This window comes from Fringilla coelebs (genome assembly GCF_963513975.1).
Source record: "Fringilla coelebs genome assembly, contig: SCAFFOLD_38, whole genome shotgun sequence".
Classification (NCBI taxonomy): Eukaryota; Metazoa; Chordata; class Aves; order Passeriformes; family Fringillidae; genus Fringilla; species Fringilla coelebs.
The window spans coordinates 2,089,357-2,106,341 of NW_028167583.1; the positions used below are offsets into that span (position 1 = coordinate 2,089,357).

The 16,985-nt window shown below is 51.6% G+C and overlaps 1 pseudogene across 1 annotated transcript in view; it reads left to right on the forward strand.

The window, feature by feature from the left end:
* LOC311165748 overlaps positions 1-5,080 on the forward strand; it is a 39,555-nt pseudogene extending 34,475 nt beyond the window's left edge. The window contains exons 29-32 of the transcript in view: positions 291-298; positions 1,088-1,283; positions 2,576-2,802; positions 4,650-5,080. The product of the transcript in view is annotated as an uncharacterized misc_RNA (transcript). The remainder of the gene's footprint in view (positions 1-290; positions 299-1,087; positions 1,284-2,575; positions 2,803-4,649) is intronic.
* The last annotated feature ends 11,905 nt before the right edge of the window (positions 5,081-16,985 follow it).

The window sequence follows — 16,985 nt, forward strand, 5'->3', positions numbered from 1 at the left end:
CCTGGATGGCACCAAACATCTGAACCAGGGCCATTGTGGCACTGTTGTAAATCATTGAACAGGAAGAACAGGCAGTGCAGGCTGTGCCAGGGAGCCTGAAGTTTGACAAAACAGTTGCTTTCAACTCTGAGGCTGCTTCCCTTAAAGAGGAGGGTTTCTCTCTACCAGAAGAACCAGTTGTTGAACTGTCAGCCTGGTCATAACTAGAGATTTCTTGCAAAGCTTTTACCTTTGGGCCAGTAATTTGTAGTTTGAAAGGTTCTCTAACCTTAATCCTTTTCCATTTGGAGGTGAACATGTAATTTTCTTTTTCCCCAAAAGCCCAGCATTTCAGCTGGAGAGGGGTAGGTGTCCCTAAAGAAATGACTTGAGCAGGGTTGAGCTGTTGAAGATTTTTTAGGTTTCCCTGTTGTGGTTTGTTTTGGTTTTTTAAACATCTTTCTTGCTTGCTTCCTGGCACAGAGAGCACAATTACGGAGCTCAGGACGGCCGGCAGAAACCTCCCCAAGCCCAAGGCTGACAGAGCTTGGCAGGATCCCAGCACCACAGCCTGAGGATGGATGGATGGATGGATGGATGGATGGATGGATGGATGGATGGATGGATGGATGGATGGATGGATGGATGGATGGGGAATGTGAGCTGAGTCACCTGGGAGTGTTGGAAAATGTCAGCCAACCCCCCAGCAGTGTCAGGGGAACATTGCTGATAAATCCCTGCTGGAGCTGCAGAGTTTCTGGCCTTGGGCCCTGGCGGGGCTGTGCTGGCTGGGCACTGGCTGGGTCTGCCCCTGGGTGCCTCAGATCTCACCTTTTTGCTGCCTTCTCTGTCTTTTCCTCTCCCACTGTGCTTTTGGCATCCCCACAAGGTGTTCATGCCTGTCCTCTGTAGTTCCTCAGTGCAAGCAGTTGCAGCTGCTGCAGCACCTCAGTGCCATCCCTGGGCTGCCTTTAGAACAGAGCTGCTCCAGCCTGGATTGGGAAGGGCTGGATCAAACCATTTCTCAGTTCAACCTGCCCAGCACCCAGCCAGGGGCTGCATCCTGGCCAGGAGCTGCTGGTGCAGGTGTCCCTCCCTCCCACTGCAGGTCCCTGTTCATAGTTATCTTATTTTCCAGAGATGAGCTTTACCCTCTGAAATTCAAACCCCAACCACCAAAAGAAAAAAGGAGCAGTGCTTCCTCCTCAGGAACGCGATGGAGGCACTTCAGGATTAGAAAGGAGGAGGAGCCAGCCAGAGCCCTGAAGGAAGTGCAGGATTTTAGGCAGTCTTCAGGAGCAGAGGTAGATTTTGTTGTACATCCAGTGCTTGTGTTGCCTCCCCAGCCTGCCAGCACCAAGTCATGCTCGTGCTGACCTCCCTTTTTGCTGTCCTGCTATCCTGTGCCCGGGCAGTGAGCTGGGCAGCAGGGCCAGTGGCTGGACATGGGGTGAGTGGGACGGAGAAATAGGAGAGTTTTCCTTGGAGAAGCTGACTCAGATCCTACAGGCCTGTGCTGAGTGTGGGATTTTTTGCCTTCTTTCATTCCCAATGTAAGATGAGGCTTTTATCTGCATCATCATGGTCAGACCTGCAGCTTCCTTCCCAGAGCCAGCTGGGATGAGTCCTGATCTCCATGGAGCCTCTTGCCAAGCCAGCCAGACTCCCTGTGTGCAGGGCTCTGCTTTCAGCCCAGAGCTGCCATTGCACTGCTGGCCCTGAAGCTCTCTTACAGACAGAGACTTTGCAGAGTGGCTGTCTCTTCCTGCCAGCACAGAAAATGGCTTGTTTTTCAGGTGCCAGCACAAACTCCTGAAAACCCTCACCTCCCACGAGGCTTGGAGGGGTTCAGGTGCTCCCTGGACGTAGGGCACACTCCCCTGGAAGCAGAGAAGGCAAGAGGGAATGTGTCTCCCTTGCCCATTGTCAGTGTGGCCAGCAGGGCTGGAGCTCCCAGTGCCACTGGGGGCCCTCAGCATTGGGCACAGAGGGGCCTCCCATCCCTCCAGGCCATCCCAAAGTGCTGCTGAAGCAGCTGCTTGTTGGAGAGGCCGTGCAGGACACGTTGTGGGGCTGCCCAAGGACGCTGTGCAGCACCTGTGGAGGGCACTGCTCCCCCTGGAACTCCTCAGGTGGTGCACAGGAAATTTTTGCAGGAGCTTTTGCTGTAGCACCTTGGGAAAGCAGCATTTAAATCAGAGAGAGAGGGGAAGAGCCTCAGGAGTCAGATGAGCTGGGCTGGAGTCCTTCCCTCAGCTCCAAGAGCTCTCACTCTGAGTCTTCTCCTTCTCTAAAGCAGGAAGTTTTTAAACTTTTTAAAGGCAAGTTGTGCATCAGAGAGAATGTCTACTGCCAGGAGACATCCCAGTTCACTTCCATGCAATGTACTAATTAATGCATTGACCCGTGGGTATGGGAGAAGATTTTCGCCATGGTCCCTGCACTGGTCAGTAGCATGGATGCAGGATGAGGTGAGGGTGATTCTGGCAGTGTTTGGGGAATAGGCCCCTCCAGGTACAGCTGCACTTTGCTCCAAGATGCTCTTCTGCATCCATTTCCATGCTCAGCACCTCAATCTCTCCTGTCTTCCATCCAGGCTTTCAGTATCCTTCCACTGTCAGGTGTGCTGCAGCCAGGACAGAGCCAGCAGGTCTCCTCCACCTTCTCTGGCCACCTCAGCAGCACCTCCAATGTCAGGGAGCTGTGCCCCGTGGAGGGAGGCCCCACCTCCAAGGTGCTGGTGAGCGGGGAGGCCTCACGTGTCAGCTCCTCCCTGAGCCCCTGGGAGATCAACTGTGGCTCTCAGGCCCCTCTCAGAGAAAGGTGAGTGAGCCTTCCATGGGTTACTGCTCTGCCAGGGGTTCTTGTCCCTGCAGGGCTGCCCTGCTCCAAGGACTCTGAGCTCAGAGGTGCTGCTGAGCAAAGGCTAGAAGCAGCCCAGGGATGGCCACTCTGAGCTCCCTGGCTCCCAAGAGAGGAAGGACCTTCTTCTGTTGACACAGAACATCTTCTTCTCTATTGGAGTGCTGAGCCCTCCTGGCTTAGCTGCTGCCTGCAGGGAGCTGGGCTCTGGGCTGGCCTTGGCACTGCCTCTAGAGGTGTCTTGAAGTCCATGGTGTTGAGTGGCATCTTCTTCATCATCTCCCTTCTTCACCAAAGCAGTGGGATTGTGGTATGGGCAGGCGTGGGGCACAGACCAAACCTTGCTTTGGGTCCTGCTCCTGCCCCAGATGAAGTCCTTGCAGTGCTGATCTGCCAGGGTTCTCCTTGTGCTGGGACAGCACCCAGAAAAGCTCATGTCCTTTGGGCTCCCCTTCAGCTGCAGCAGTAGGCAAGCCCAGGAGAAGCTCAGCTGCAGCAGGGCTGCCCAGCTCAGGACACACAGGCAAAGTGTGGAGCTGGGAGAGGAGGCTGCTCAAAGCAAGCCTGTGCATCAGGACTTGTCCAGGTCAGGCTGGAGTTGGTTTCACAGGGAGGAGAGGGACAAGGCTGCTTCAAATGGTTTCCATGGCAGCCAGCCCTGGTTTGCTTGGTCCCAGCTGGGCTCCAGCAGGAAATCTGGCTGCCAAGAGCCTGTCTGGCAGGAGAGGAGTTCCTGCAGCCTTTGCTTTCTGACTGACAGGATTGTTCTCATTAAGGAGCAGGCTGTGAATTGTTAAACCCGAAGATGACAGACAGAGACTCTCTAACTAATTAAAGTTAGACAGTGGTGTGTTTATTAACACCGGAGGGCAGCACCAGAGCCGTCCCTAACAGGCATGACCGCGCTGCCCAAGGTTCTGTGCCCTCTATTTCCCAAGATCTTACATACAATACATCTGCACAGCCCCAGCACCTCCCATCCCTGCTCTGCATTCAAATGAGGTCATTGGTCCTTCACACTTGTGCAATTCTTCCCTTGAATTGGGTCAGTGGTCTTGAATTGGGTCCCTGGTCTTAAGGGATGAAGTCAGGAATGTCTTCATCAGGTCTCTGTGACCCTCTGGCAGGATCCAAGGTCCCCTGCTCAGTGATTGATTGACATCAAGCCCAGGTGCTAACCATTGTTCTCCAGGTTTCAATTTGTTCTTATAACAGTTCACTTCCTCCACTTCCTTCTAGAAAGAAGCTCCTAATGGCAAACAACAGAACAATCAGCTCCAGCTTCAGCATCTCATAATCATTAACCTATGGTCTGCCTATCTACCTTACATCCTGATCCATGTGAATTGCTTCTAACCCTCAGCTGAAATCTTAACTCTTTAAAATCATGCTTCAGCCATGCCCAGGGAGAAGGGGGCTGATTGAGCTGAGTAAGAATTGTAGGAGAGATGAGCAGATGTTGGCAATCTGTGCTCTGCTCTCACCTGGGAAGCCAAGAGACAAAGGGCATTTTCAGCATCAGCACAGAGAGCTGGTGGATCAGCCTTTGGCACTGGGCTGGAGGGCTCTGGCTGTGCCTTGAGAGGGAGCTTGCACAGCCAAGAGCTTATGATGGCAAAGCTCAGGTTTGGCTGGTCCTGGAGGTCCCCTTCCAGCAATGCCCTCACTTGGGATGTTCTCCTCTGTGGGCTGAGAAGAATTCACAGAAATGGCCTCAGGGTCAAGGAATGAAGTGCAGGGCCAGCCAGGACTGGTGAGCCCAAGCTTCTGGTGGGGACTCTCAGCCATGTTTTCTGTTTTGTCTGCAGAAGGGAGCTGAAGCAGCCAGCTCAAAAGGAGGAGGCAAAAGCCTCAGAGGAGGAAGAGAGGCGAAAGGAGGAAGATAGGTGGAAGAAGGAAAAGAAGGGAGTAGTCTCTGTGGGGAAGAAACTTTCAAAACCAGAGAAGGGGAAATGCAAAGCACCAGAGAAGAACAAAACAAAAATCCCAAAAAAGGAAACCAGATATCCTGAGAAGGAAAAGAAAGCCACAGAGAAGAAGAACACCAAGGCCCCAAAGAATGATACCAAAGCATCAGAGAGGAAGGAAACCAAAATCCCAGGGAAGGAAAAGGAAGCCACAGCGAAGAAAGAAACAAAAGCACCAGAAAAGAAGGAAACCAAAACCCCAAAGAAGGGGGAAGCAAAAGCCCAAAAGAAGGGGGGAAGCTGAAATCCCAGAAGACCCACCTGGAGAAGACCTGGGATGGAGAAGAACTCTTAATTTTTTATTCACACAGCTCATTTTAGTCAGTTTGATAGACCTCATGTGTAACTTTAGTTAGTTAAGAAATTTCTTAGTACTTACTCTTTTATTGGTTAATGAAATAGATTTTAGTTGTGCATCAAATCTCTCTGTTGTATTGTTTACCTGTTCTCTTCACTGATTCTCATGGGACAAATCCCTTGTTGTTGCAGGTGCATTTGTTTCTCACCCTCAGAACAGATTGTTCACAAAGTCTCACTCTCAAAATAGCTTCACATGGGAACTTGTAACTGCTCAGCTGCACTCAGAGGAGATGACAGGCCAGCTATTAATAGAGCAGAGCAAGGCCTGATTTCATAAGGCCTTTCTTTTATCATTGTTCTACCTGTCTATGGCATCTCCCCCTTTTTGTTAATTTAAAAAAGGCTCCTATGTTCTGATGTTGAAACTGCTCACTCTTGTGAGGGTATTATCTCATCAAGGTTCTCACTGGCTATCTCTAAGATATGGGATAAGATAGATAAAAGAGCAATTACAATCAACAAAACTTACCAGATTCCATCAAGTCATTGACGCAGGGTTTTGCAGCATGAGAAAACAAAGGAATAATGTCCAATGTCTCTTGGGGAAATGGAAAGAAATGACCTTTGTTTCCAATTAGTTTAGAAGTGTGAGAAAGTCTGTTAGCTGGAAATGTTGATCTTTGGCATCCCTGAATTCCTCCTGGGAGCTTGAACAGGGAATAACTGAGGAAGGGCAGTAGGAGCACTGTACCATGAGGATGCCCTGAGGCTTTTGTTGGCAAATGGCCTCTGTCAGTTTCCAGACACAGCCATGTCTTGGCAGTCCTCCTCCTGCTCCTGCTCTGGCCACAGAGGCTGCAAGGTCATGAGGTTATTTCTCTTTCCACTGGGCCTCATTTTTTCAGAGCTGATCAGTGTCTGATGGAATGAACAGGTGACTGCTTTGAGCTGCTGATGATAAAAGACAGGCACATCTTCTCCTGAAGGTAAAGAATCAATTGGGCTTCACTGTGGTACACTCAGTTGGGATTTAGAGGTGATGATCTTTTTTCCAAATTTCTCATGTAAATATTGCATCATTCAGAATGATTAGTCATCCAAATTTCTCATGTCCATATTGTATTATTGAACATTCTTAAGGCATTCATTCCTCTTTTTTGTTTTTTAAGAATGAGATGCATGTCTTTTGTTATGAGTATGAAGCAACATCATAGTAAAATTCAACGCAGTGGACAAGAAACTTACAGCAATTAGGAATAGTTTGGATACAACAATCAGGTATATTTCAAATAGCAGACAAAACTAACAACATAGGTGAAATTAGGTAAATAGCAATCTCTGAAATAATGTACCATCATCCCAGAGTCTGCACACAGCTGAGAAACTTCCATTCAGGGGGAACTTGGATAATTATTTCCAGATAATAATTCCCAAGCTCCCTTTAAAAATAGTCCAACTGTCATGTCTAGAGGGTCAGATTGCCCAGTCAGAGCAAATCAAATCTAGTTTTGATGCAGAAAACATCTGGGTCTGTTGGCAAATTCCCGTCCAGGCAGAGCTGAGGCCTGGCCAACACCCAGGCTCTAAGTGGGAGAGAATTCCCTAAATGGAATTTAAAACAAGGCTCTTGAGAACGGCACTTAGGAGTGAAGGTCTGGGGGTGACAGACTAATGAACCACCCAACAGCTGTCTCCTCCAAAATTCCCTCAGCACAGAGATGCTTTAAACCCAGCAAACTGTTGGAGTGGTTCTGTAATAATAATTGGGACTGCAGCTGATTCCTTGAGGAGATGGCACAACACCATCAGTTTAGAGGAGGCTTCCCCCAGAGCTGAGATATCATTTCTTGGAACTGTGAAAAATCCCTAAAAATGATGAGACAGCACTGGGTCACAGCATGGAGGATTTTGGTGGGATTTTGGGCAGATGGTTTGGTGTGTATCCAGAGTGACTTTGGGCAGATTTGGGGCCTGCTTGGGGCAGATTTGGGGCAGATCTGTTGCTGATGTTGGGGTTTTTCTCCCATTTGTCCAGCTGTGGGCAAAGCCCTGAAGCACATCCTGTTCCTGCCCCAGCTCCTGAGGAGCCCCAGGAGCTGATGCTCTCCATGCTCTACCCCCAGGGAGATCTGGGGCAATCCCGGCATCCCGGGGATTCCGGGGATTCCGGGCGGCCTTTGGGCATTGGGGAATTGTGGGGCTTGGGGGGTGAGAGGGGTGAGGGGGGCCTGGGGCTGGATTGCTTGGGGAAAGTATCGGGATTTTGGGGGGAATGTCTGGAGTTTTGAGGGTGAATTTCTGGATTTTCTGGATTTTTGGTGGGAAATTTCTTGATTGGGGGGGGTGTATTTTAGGATTTTCTAAAGGGGAATTTCTGAATTGGGGTGGAGACTTCTGGATTTTTTGGGGCGGTTCTGGTTTTATTTGAGGGGGAATTTCAGGATTTTTGGAGGAATCTGGATTTGGGGTGGGTGGGGATTTCTGGATTTTTGGGAATGTTTCTGTAGTTTTGGGGAATGTTTCTGGATGGGGAACCAGGTTGGTTTTGGAATTTTTGAGGAGGAATATTTCTGGATTTTCTGGGGAAAGTTCCTCATTTTTTGGGAATGTTCCAGGATTTTTTGGAGGAACATTTCTGGATTTTTTTGGAGAACATTTCTTCATTTGGGGGGGAACATTTCTGGATTTTTTGGGGGAAACATTCCCGGGTGTTTTGGGGAACATTCCCATGTGTCTGGGGGAACGTTCCCAGGTGTCTAGGGAATGTTCCCGGGTGTCTGGGGATCGTTCCCGGGTGTCTGGGGCTCTCCTGGCCCCGTTCCCATCCCAGGTTCCCGGGGTTCCAGGAGCTGCCCTGGTGCCGAGCGCCGCGACATCGCCTGGGTGCGGTTGGACACCGAGGTGCAGGCGGGCGCTGCCTGCGAGGCCCTGCAGGGCTCCAGGATCACCCAGAGCAGTACCAGGAAGATCTCCTTCACCAAAAAGGGACCTACAACACCCCAAACCCCTCCAAAACACCCTCAACACCCCCCAAAAATGGGCGTGAAATACCCCAAAATAAAAAAAACCCACCTCAAACCGTAAATACCCAAAACTGCCCCAAAACACCCCAAACCCTTCCAAACCTCCCCAAAATCACATAGAAACACCCTGAAGTCCCTCCAAACATCCCCAAGATCATTCAAAACTGCTCCTGAATACCCTAAATCACCTCCAATGCCTTCAAGCTGCCAAAAATCCTATAGAAACACCCCAAAATCCCGTAGAAACATCCCAGAAAAATCCTAGAAAACCTGCCAGAAAACAGCCCTGACCCTACCCCAAACCCCCATGTACCCCCACTCTCCCAGGTAAGCTCAACTCAACCCAAATCCTTGGGGTTTTTTTATCCCAAATCCTCATTTTCCCCCAAATCCTCCTTTTTTCATCCCCAAAATCTTCTTTCACCCTAAATATTTTTATTTTACCCCAAATCCTTCTTTGTGTGCCCCAAATTTCCTTTCCCCACTCCAAATCCTTTGTGTAGACCAAATCCCTTTTCCCATCCCAAAATCTCCGTTTTCCACCCCAATTTCCCACCCCAAATCCTATTTTTCCACCCCAAATCCTTCTTTGTGCATCTCAAATCCTCTCCTTTCACCCCAAACCCTTTTTTCCTACTCCAGATCCGTTTTTCCCACCCCCAAATCTTCCTTCTTTCACCCCAAAATCTCCTTTATCCATCATGAATCCCTCTTTTTCCACCCCAAATCTCCTCACCCCAAGTCCTTCTCCTTTCACCCCAAATCCCCACCCCAAATCCCCTTTCCCAGCCCCCAGGGGTTTTGGGGTTCCTGAGGGGTTTTTGGGGTTTTTCCCACCATTGTACCCAGGGTCTCTCTGCAGACATTGCACCTGGAGCTGCCCCAAATAAACCCCAAATAAACCACAAATAAACCCCAAATAACCCAAACTTAACCCCAAATGAATGTGGGGTTTAGGGGACTTTGACACCTCAGGGTTTGGGATCTGGGGAGTTTAGACCCCAAAATTTGGGGACTGGGGGGTTTGACCCCAAACTTTGGGGATTGGGAGGTTTTGATCCTAAGATTTCGGGTTTGGGGAGGTTTGCCACCTCAGGGGTTGGGGATTTTTGACCCCAAACTTTGGGAGTTTGGGATGTTTGACACCCCAGTGTTTGGGATTTGGAGGTTTTTGTCCCCAGGATTTTGGGATCAGGGGGTTTGACCCCAAACTTTGGGATCAGGGCAGTTGGACACCATAGATGTTTCAAACCCCAGGATTTGGGGACAGGGGGTTTTGATGCCAAAGTCTGGGAAGTGGAAGGATTGACCCCAGGATTTTGGGGAATTTAACCCCAAAGTTGGGGGGATCAGGGGGATTTGACACCTCAGAGTTTGGGATCAGGGGGCCTTTGACCCCAAAGTTTTGGGATTGGGGAGGTTTTACCCCAGAGTTTGGGTATGAGAAGGGTTGGACGCCCCAGATATTTAAAACCCCAAGAGTTGGGATTGGGGGTTTTAACCCCATATTTTTGGGGTTGGGGATTTTTGACACCTCAGGATTTGGGATTTGGGGGTGTTTGACCCCAGACTTTGGGAACGGGGGGTGTTGGACACCCCAAATGTTTCAAACTCCAGGATTTGGGGTTGGGGGAAGTTGACTCCAGGATTTGGGGTGTTTGACCCCAGCGTTTGGCCCCCCACCCCAGGTTTGTGGTCTGGGTTGGGATCAGAGCTATTCCCTGGAAACAATGGCGGGATCGGGATTTGGAACAGGAACGCGGGTGGGAATGGGATCGGGAACGGGATTGCGAACAGGAATAGGAACAAGATTGGGATTGGGATTGGAAATGGCATCGGGAACAGGATCGGAATCAGAAATGGGATTGGGATTGGGAATGGCATCAGGAACAGGATTGGAATCAGGAATAGGATTGGGATTGGGAATGGGAACGGCATCGGTATCGGGAATCAGAACAGAAACGGGGAAGGACCCTGACCCAATCTCGGACCCGAATCACAGGGAGAGACCCTGCCCCAGTCCTGCAATGGACCCATCCCCACAATCCCGGACCCCTTCCCAGTCCCAGCCACTCCCCAGCTGCTGATTGGACCCTCCCTCAATCCCAGCCCGCCCCAGTCCGGACCGGAGCCATCCCCAGAGCCTCCCCCATTCCAGGTCCGGACCCTTCAATCCCTTTTTGGGGCGGCTCCTGCCGCTTCCCGCCCATTCCTGGGGGTTCCAAAGGGTCCCGGGGACCCTCCGCATTTTGGGGGTGTTGGGGTGGCCCCAGGGCCGCCCCGGGGGCCGAGGGGGGATCAAAAGCCCCAAACCCGAGGGGCTCCCGGGGGTGCCCGGATCCTCCCGTCCCCACCCCAAAACAGATCCTGGCCAATCAGAGCGTGTGATGCTGATGACGATCCAATTGCCAGGCAGAAACTTGGTGCTCTGGCCCCGCCCAGCAACCTTCAGCGAAACAGCGCCTGCCTCTGCTCTGACTCATCAGCTGGCGGGGAGAACCCAGTCCCTCCCACAGCGCTAGCCAATCAGAGACTGTGCAGGGCCATTTCCAGCCAATCAGAGTGCTTGTCGCTGATGACTCATAAGTGTCCAGGAGCAGAATTTGGGGAGGGGGGAGGTGACCCTGGGGATGGGGCATGCGGGGGCAGCTGGGGCCGTACTGGTGGCCCTGGGGGTGCTGGGAGACCCCCTGGCTGTGGGGGGAGTGGGGGGCGCGGTGAGAAGGGGGCAGGGGCCCCAAATTCAACCAAAGGGGGGTCGGGACCCCAAAGGGAGCAGGAGGGACCGGGAACCCTCAAAACCAAGCACGGGGGAGGGGATTGGGGATTGGGGGAACGATGGGGAAGGGGCAGGAGAGCAGGAAGGAGGGGGATATACTAAACACAAAGCCAAACACCACTTTAATTTCTCATACATTTTATCTAAACAATTGAACTTTAATATCATCCTTAAGTACTCTAAAAATATTAAAATTATTTTAATTTAACTGTGCGTGAGTGGTCTTATTTGGATATTGGTTTTCGGATTGTTTGGGGTAGATTATTCAAAAAATGGGAGTTTTAAGGAATTCATTCAGATGAGAAAGCAGCACTCTGCAAACAGAACTGACTGAAAATGAACAGGACAGAAATCAGTAACTCTCAAAGTTTTATGTGCTATCAAATACATCCCACCCAGCCAGCCCCACACAATCCCCATCCCACCGCTCCAAATTGGGATCCCACTTCTCCCAATCCCCTCCCAACCCCATCTCACCCTGGCAGCTGTGGAATGGAGTGAGTCTGGCCTGGGATTGAGTATTTTTGAGGAGGGAACAAGCAATTTGAGCTGCTATGGCACCTTGATGGGCTAAAATTCAGTTCTTTACAGTGGGATTTGAGTGGTTTTGAGGTGACAGATCCATTCCTTTTGGCTTTTGGAGTGCAAAGAGATGGAGTGGACGGCCCAAAATCCTCCCAGAACCCACAAATCCTCCAGAATTGCTGCAGCTGAGTTCATGGTGTCCAGGGAGGCGGCAGCTGCCGGTGCCGGGGACAAACGAGATGGTGCTTGGTGTCAGAAAGCTCCAGAACCTATTTCTGACCCCCGAAAGACAGGGCAAAGGCAGGGCCGTGGGGTTTTTATAGGGTATCCCAGGGGTGGAGTTTGGGTGTGGGTCAGGGCAGGAGATCTTAGCAACGCAAGAAGGGTGAGATCAAATTCCTGCCTATTAGCAACAGGGGCACTCCACACAGAATGTGTTCCCAAATCCTAAATTCCCTCTAAAACACCGGTGAAATGATGGGACGTTAGACATTTTGGATCAAATTCCTTAATTTAACCCTGTTTTGGCAGATTTTAAGGGATGAAGATGAGGCACAAGAAAATTAAGGCCAAACCAAAAGGAGAAGCAGCCAGGTGTGTTCCCAACATGGATCACAGGGAATGTGGGGCACCAGGGCTGTGGCCAACGTGGGGCCTCCAGTGGGGGATGGAGCTGGAGAAGGCACGAAGCTCTTCCTGCACTCGGGGCACTCGCAGGGCTTCCCTCACTGGTGCCTCGGTTGGTGTCGGGTCAAGTTAGAGCTGCTGGAGAAGCTCTTCCCACACTCGTCACACTGGTAGGGCCTCTCCCCAGTGTGGATGCGCCGGTGGGTGACGAGGGTGGAGTTGTGCTTGAATCCCTTCCCACAGTCGGGGCAGCAGAAGGGCCTCTCCTCTGTGTGAATCTGATAGTGCCTGAGGAGATCTGTGCTGGTCTTAAACCCCTTCCCGCATTTATCACACTCGTAGGGCCTCTCCCCAGTGTGGATCTTTTGGTGCTTGATCAGGGTAGAGCTCTGGCTGAAGCTCTTCCCACATTCCTCACACTTATAGGGCCGTTCCCCAGAGTGGATCCTTTGGTGCTGGGTCAGGGTGGAGCTGAGGCTGAAGCTCTTCCCACACTCCCCACACTTGTGGGGCCTCTCCCCAGTGTGAATGCGCCGGTGCATGACAAGATTGCAGTTCTTCCTGAAGCCCTGCCCGCAGTCGGGGCAGAGGAAGGGCCTCTCCTCTATGTGCGTGCGCAGGTGCTGCAGGAGATGGGAGCTGTTCTGAAACCTCTTCCTGCACTGATCACACTCATAGGGCCGTTCCCCAGTGTGGGTGCTCTGGTGCACGATCAGCTGGGAGCTCCACCTGAAGCTCTTCCCACACTCCCCACACTTGTGGGGCCTCTCCCCAGTGTGAATGCGCCGGTGCCTGACAAGATTGCAGTTCTTCCTGAAGCCCTGCCCGCAGTCGGGGCAGAGGAAGGGCCTCTCCTCTGTGTGCGTGTGCAGGTGCTGCAGGAGATGGGAGCTGTTCTGAAACCTCTTCCTGCACTGATCACACTCATAGGGCCGTTCCCCAGTGTGGGTGCTCTGGTGCACGATCAGCTGGGAGCTCCACCTGAAGCTCTTCCCACACTCCACGCACTTGTGGGGCTTCTCCCTATCACGAAGCTGCTCATGGATCACCAGCTCCGAGCCCTGGTTCGATCTCCGGCCGCCTTCCCGGCCCAGGCTGGGTCTTTCCCCCTCAGATCCCCGTGATCTGCGTTTGCAGCCCCTCCTCGTGTGGGATCTCCGAGGCTTTTCCTCCCCGTTGGGTTCCTGTGCCATGGAGCTGCTCAAAATGGCCTCTTCCACCAGGTTCTGCTGTGGGGATTTGTCCTCCCTGCTCTCCATGCTCAGCTCCTGCTCTGGAGGAGGAAGGACAAGGAGAGGATGGGATTTGCTTCTGTGCCACAGGCAAGGGGAAGGAGATCCCCCAGGGCTGTCCTGCAGCCAGGGGCCATGCTGGGCTGGGAGATGGAGCAGCACAGGGGGGAACGGGGCACTGACTTCCTCCTCACCTGTCTCAGTCTTCCGGGGCATCTTCCTCTTCCTCACAGCCTCCCAGGGGTTGGGAATGGGAAAACCTGGTTTGGAGAAAACAAGGGATGAGCATGCTGACTTTGAAGGTCTCTCTGCCCGACTCCATCTCTACAAGTCACCGACCATCTGGGCTCCAGAAAAACCTCCCAAACACCAAGATTCCGCCCTGAAAAAGCCTCCCAGGAGTTCCCCATCCCTGGTCCCTCCCCTCTGTTGTTTGGGGGGTTTCCCTCTGTCCCAGCTGCTTGGGGTCACCCTTGGATTAGGAGTCCCCCTTCTCTTCGGTGCCTGCGTTCTCCAGGCTGCTGGCAGTCCCAGCAATCCCAAAGGTTCCCCCTCTTCGCTCTCCCCATTTTGGGATGCCAGGGCTGTTTGGGCTCCCGGGGTCCCTTCTCCCCTCATTCTCTGCCCTGAGCTGCAGGGGCTTGTGTTGGTTTGGAAAGACAGGTGCCTGCTAAAGGAGACAAGAGCCTCCCCTGAAATGGAGAATGCAAACCCTCCCCACCCCTCCGAATTGCTATGAATTTTAAATAAGGGGCTCTCAGGCAAAAAATATGGGAGCAGAAAATAACAGTTCTTTAGTAGGGGAGGAAAAAAAATAAAAGGATAAAATAAAATGATAAAATACACTAGAACAACACTGTCAGAGTCAGAACTCTACCTGATACCCTGCTGGTCAGGGTGTTGGTAGCAGTCCAGTTGGAAAAGGGGCTGCAGTCCTCCTGGAGTGTCAGGTGTAGTTCTGTTGGAGCAGGGAGTCCTGTAGGAAAGGGGTGTCTTCTTCCTCCGCAGATCCGTGGAAGTAGAAGCAGCTGCTGATCCTCTGGGGAGTCCAGTGGAGAAAGCACTGGCTGGCGTGTCAGAATCTTCCAGGTTATATCTGCATGGCACTCCTTGGCTCCTCCCTCTGGGTGGAGCATCTCACAATGGGATGGTATAGTTCTTATCAGTCATGTGGTGACATTCAGTAACCTCTTATCAGCAGATGTTCCCTGCTGAGGGACCTTGATCATGATCACTCAGGAAGAGAGATAAAGAGAATTACTCACTTGACACCAGACAACTGCCATACAGATGGCAATAGAATACATCTTGCCTTGCAATCTGGAACAGACACTGAGAGGTCTCATGGAAGCAAGGAGCCATTGTGACGCTGTGAGTTCCCATGGAAGCAAGGGACTATTTTAAAACATCCAGGCCTTGTGGAACCAAGGGACCCTTATGATCCAGGGGAACACAATCAAACCAAGGGGCTATTTTGAAACTCTGACCTCATGGAACAAATGGGCCCTTGTGGCATTGTGCTGTCCCATGGAAACAAGGAAACCGTTTTGATACTGCAAGGTCTCATGGAAGCAAGGGGCCATTGTGCTACTGTGGAGCCAAGGAGACCATTGTTACATCACTGGGCCTCATGGAAACAAAGATCTGTTGTGATCCTGCAGGGACTCATGGAACCAAGGGGATATTGTGATGCTGCAGGGTCCCAAGGATCCAAGAACATGGAACAAGTCTGGCGGCTGGGCCTCCTGGGAGCTGCCTGACTGGTCCAGCTGACCTTGGCATGTTGAGGGTCACTTCTCATCACCCCTTGAAACCCTGGAGTCCTGTGCATTCCTTCCTGTGGGAAAGAACTGTCTTCCTCCTCCAGGGGTTCATGGCAGAAATTGGGATTCCTCCTCCAAATTTGATTATATCCAAGGATTATTCCCATATGAAACCTGCCAGGACAGACAGCTCTGGCTGGCCTTGGCCTCTTGGGGGCCACCTCTCATCTGCCCTCAAAACAGTGTGGGCTGTGCTTTTCTTCCCATGGAAAAAAATCATGTTTCAAGTCCAGGCATCCATGGCCAAAATTGAGAATCAGCCTCCAAAACTCCTTATATCCAAGGACACCTATCAGACAAAAGCTGCCAGGATTGTCCAGGTTCCCTTGGATTCTTCAGGGCCAGCTCTCATCTGCCTTCAAAACACTGGGGTTCTGCACTTTCCTTCCTATTGAAAAGAACTGTCCTTCCTGTCCAGATGCCCATAGACAAAAGTGGGGTTTGGCCTCCTAAGTTCTGTCTATCCAAGGATTCTTCCCTGACAACAGGTCTGGCTGGCCTTGACCTCCTTGGGGCTGCCTCTAATCAGCCTTTGAAACACTGGGGCTCTGCCCTTTTCTTCCTATGGAGAACTGTCATTCCAATCCAGGAACCCATGGCTGAAATGGAATTCCACCCCCAAAACGCCCCATATATCCAAAGGTTGCTTTCAGACAAAAGCTGCAAGGTCAGACAGATGTGGCTTGCCTTGGCCTCCTGGTGACTGCCTCTCATCTGCCTTTAAACCCTGGGGTTCTGTGGTTTCCTTCCTGTAGAAAAGAACTGTCCGCCTTGTCCAGGTGCTTTGAGCACACTTTGAAGGACTGAGTCTGATGCAAAGAGCACCAAAGCCCCAGAGGTCAATAAAGTCCTTATGCTGTGTCTGTGCTGCTGAGCTGGGCTGGGCTCCTGGCACAGAGGCAGCTCCTGGCAAGGGCAGCGCTGCAGAGAGACAGCTCTGGCCAGGAGCAGCTCCTGTGCACAGCCCAGCAGGGCTGGGGCACTGCCAGGGCACCTCAGGGACACCAGCAGGGCACAGACAGAGCTCACAGGGGCTCAGCACTGGCAGGGGCTGTGGGATGTCCCAGAGGGGGCTGTGTCACAGCAGCACCTGTGTGGTTGTGTCATGGAGGCACAGAGCAGCTGTGATGTCAGCAAGGGGCTGTGTGACAGCACAGAGTGGGCTATGTGAAGTCACAGATTGGGCTGTGACATCACAGAGTTTGTTGTGTGAGGTCATTGAGCAGCTGCACCATTATTGAGGGGACTATGTGATATCCCAGAGGAGGCTGTGACATCATGGTATGGTAGTATGACATCATAGAGCCAGCTGTGAGGTCAAAGTGTGTGCTATGACATTACAGAATGGCAGTATGACATCACAGAGAGTTTTGTGACATCACTGAGGGGGTTGTGACATCACAGATCTGGCTGTGACATCATTGAATAGGGTGTGAGGCCATAGAGCAGATCCTGCCATCGTAGAGGGTGTCTCTGTGACATCAGAGAGTGGGTTGTGACATCACTGAGTGGCTGTGTAACACCAAGGAGCAGGCTGTGACATCAAAGAAAAGGCAGTGGCATCAGAGGGTGACTTTGGGACATCACAGAGACTTCTGTGACATCACAGTGCAGCTTCATGACATTCCAGGGTGACATCTTAGAGTTGTCTCTGTGACATAATGAGGGTGCTGTGTGACGTCCTGGAGTGGGCTGTGAAATCACAGGAGGGCTGTGTTACATCATAGGGGGTGGTGTGACATCACAAAAAAGCTGTGTGGCATCATAAGGGGCTGTGACATCACAAAGATGGCTGTGTGACATCACAGGGGCATTTGTGACATCACAGGTGGCAGAATGACATTACAGGAGGTTTTGTGACATCACAG